Below are 3,795 nucleotides of genomic sequence, written 5' to 3'. Positions count from 1 at the left end.
ACTTGAGCCTAACTCACGAAGAGTCGGGATCACCCTCGGAAGGAATGATCCGTGATCAACTTCAGAAAGCATGACCAGGCCTCGGAAGGCTGGCTTCTTGAACCTAACTCACGAAGAGTCGGGATCACCCTCGGAAGGAATGATCCGTGATCGCCTTCGAAAGCATGACCAGGCCTCGGAAGGCTAGCTTCTTGAGCCTAACTCACGAAGAGTCGGGATCACCCTCAGAAGGAATGATCCAGATCAACTAGCATAATCACACCTCGGAAGGCTGGCTACTTGAGCCTGACTTCGGAAAGCCGGGATCATCCTCGGAAGGAGTGATCCTGAGTCGGCGTTGAAAAGGCATGACGTGACCTCGTAAGGCCGACCACTTGGGCCCGACTTCGAAAGTCCGGATCATCCTCGGAAAGAATGACCCTGGATCAGCGTTGAAATGGCTTGATCAGAAGAACTGGTTCGCATAAATGTCCTTTGGATTAATAATGAAGAAGAAACTTTGGATGACCACGTTTAATAAAATGCTTTCTCCAAGAATACCAGAAAATTCTTTCTACTGATAATATTTCTTAAGGTGAATTACATTCCACGGTCGTTTCAAACAACTTCCATGAGAATCCTTCAGCCAATATGTGTTTTTGCTCACAGTTTTTGTTACCACATATGGCCCTTCCCGCTTGCGGAAAGCTTTCCACAGCTCCTCCTGATCCGATGCTGATTTTTTCCTCAAAACCAATTCTCCTACTCTGAAAGATTTATGTTTGATTCGAGCATTATAATACGCCGCTGTTCTCCTCTGATATTCCATATTACGATATAAGGCCTTTTCTCTGACTTCATCTAAAAATTCGAGGTTTGCCCGCAGTCCTTCTTCATTAGTTATTGGATCAAATCCCTCATATCTGTTTGATCCCACCATAACCTCCACTGGAGCCAATGCTTCTGACCCATATGCCAGTCTGAAAGGTGTTTCACCTGTTAGGGTCCTGATCGTAGTCCTATACGCCCATAGTACATGAGGTAGTTCATCAATCCACAAACTATGCGCTTCATCCAACCTCCTTTTTATTCCCTGCAAAAGTGTTCTGTTTGTTACCTCAATTTGGCCATTGCATTGAGGATATGCCACAGATGAGTGTTTGCACTCAATATGATAGTCTGCACAGAATTCCTTGAATCTTTCATTGTCAAATTGCGGTCCGTGATCAGTCAGTAGAATCTTTGGTAGGCCATATTTGAATATGACATGATTTCTAAAGAATTTTTCAATTTGACTCGTGGTAGTTGTTGCCAAGGCTTCTGCTTCTACCCATTTCGTGAAATAATCGATTGCAGCCACTACAAACTTTTTCCCTCCAGTTGCAACAGAAAAGGTCCCAACAAATCCATACCCCACATCGCAAATGGGAGAGGATTAAGAATTGATGTTAGCCGCTCACTGTGGCTGGTTCTCGAATTGGTGCATGAATCGGCATTGATGACACCTTCTTACATACTCAATCGCCTCGATCGCATTCGTGGCCAATAAAATCCTTGTCTTAAAATTTTATATGCCAAAGCTTTCCCACCTAAGTGGTTTCCACAGATTCCTTCGTGAACCTCGGATAAGGCATAAAGAGCATCAGAGGGTCCCAAACATTTCAAAAGTGGCCCAGAAACTATTCTTTTATATAATAGCTCATTTTTTAGAATAAACCTGGCAGCTCTTCTTTTCACAGCTTCCGGCCTTTTCCCTATCTTCAGAAGAATACCATCCTTCGATATCGTATAATAGGATCCATCCAAGATATCTCTAGCATCAATTTCCATTATCTCTCGCTCGAATATGCCGGAATATCTAGCTCCTCATAATATACAAATTTGTGGAATAGAAACAGACTTTGCGGATGCCAATTTTGCCAGAGAATCTGCTTCATTATTTTGATTTCGAGATATCCTCGTGACTGAGAATTGTGCGAACCACTCCTTACATTGTGATACTTTTTTAAGATAGCTGACCATTCGATCATCTTTCGCACCATACGCTCCCGTGACTTGACTGACCACCAGCTCAGAATCACTTTTTACTTCAATGCTTTGAACACAAAGAGATCTGGCTAGTCGTAACCCTGCAATAAGAGCTTCATACTCTGCTTCATTGTTTGAAGCATGAAAATTAAACCGAAGTGCATTTTGAATTACAAATCCGAACGGACTTTGTAAAATCACCCCCGCTCCTGATCCCTGTGAATGACTTGACCCATCTACATGTAAGGTCCACACAGAAGACACCTTACTAGAATCTTTTTCCTCCTCTGGTGATGAAATACTTTCAACAATAAAATCAGCCAAAACTTGTGCCTTTATCGCAGCTTCTAGGTTTATAATCTATATCATGTTCTCGTTAACTCTACTCGCCCATGATACCATTCTCCCCGCCGCGATCAGAGCTTATGCAATATTTTCTTTAAAGGCCAGTTAGTAAGAACAATAATTGGATGAGCCTGAAAATAGGGTCGGAGCTTCCTGGTCGCTACTATTAAGGCGAAAGCCCTGCTTCTCAAATTCCGTATATCTAGATTCTCGCATCTAACAATGTATGGCTTACAAATTAGATAGGATTTTGAGCAGTACCTTCTTCCCGGATTAACACCGCGCTTACTGCCGCCTTTGAAGAAGATAGATATATCTGCAAGCTCTCTCTGGGCTTTGGTCGAGATAAAACTAGTGGACTGGTCAGCCTCCTTTTCAGCTCTTCAAATGAATTCTAACAGTCCTCTGACCATTTGAATTCGTTGAGTGCATTTAGATTTTTCAACGCCTTGAAGAATGGTGCACACTTATCTCCTGATCTTGATATAAATCTACTTAATGCTGCAACTCTTCCTGTTAAGCTTTGAATTTCTTTCATACTGCTGGGAGCTGTCATATTTAAGATAGCCCTCTGTGTGACCATGAAACCTAGGAATTTACCAGATGAAACTCCAAATGCACACTTCTCAGGATTGAGTCTCATTCCATTTCTCCTCAATACATCAAAGCACTCTCTTAAATCGGCGAGATGATCAGATTTAAATTGACTTTTTACAAGAAGATCATCTACATAAACCTCCATATTTCTTCCAATCTGATCAGCGAACAGCTTGTTCATCGCCCTTTGGTATGTTGCACCAGCATTTTTTAATCCAAAAGGCATAACCTTATAACAATAGCTTTCCCGATTGGTCATGAATGCCGTATGAGCTGATCCTCCTTCTTCATAAGAATTTGATTATAACTAGAATAGGCGTCCATAAAACTCAACATTTGTTGGCCTGATGTAGCATCTATTAACTGATCAATTCTCGGCAAAGGATAGCAATCCTTGGGACATGCCTTGTTCAAATCAGTGTAATCTACACACATTCGCCATTTTCCATTATGCTTTTTCACCATTACCACATTCGCTAGCCAACTTGGACACTCGATTTGCTCAATGAACTCAGATCTCCTAAGCTTGTCCACTTCAACCTTAATTGCATCATGCTTTTCTGACGAGAAATTCTTTCGTCTCTGTTTCACTGGTTTGATAGATTTATCTATCCATAGACAATGCTCCGCCACTTCTCTGCTTAAACCGGGCATGTCTTGTGCTGACCAAGCAAAGACATTTGCGTTTTGCTAAAGAAATTCTCTTAATTGCTCCTTGTCCTGACTATTCTGATCAGCTCCTATCATGGTCCCTTTTTCTGGATTCTCCAAACCAAAACAGATTTTTTCCAGCTTTTCTACCGGTTCACCTCTTTGGATTTTTTCCTCATCCCTGTTATCCGTAAC

The sequence above is a fragment of the Hakea prostrata genome, chromosome 3 (assembly GCF_041222555.1).
Source record: "Hakea prostrata isolate BN-2017 chromosome 3, UWA_Hpros_2, whole genome shotgun sequence".
Classification (NCBI taxonomy): Eukaryota; Viridiplantae; Streptophyta; class Magnoliopsida; order Proteales; family Proteaceae; genus Hakea; species Hakea prostrata.
Note: the sequence above shows the minus strand (reverse complement) of the source record.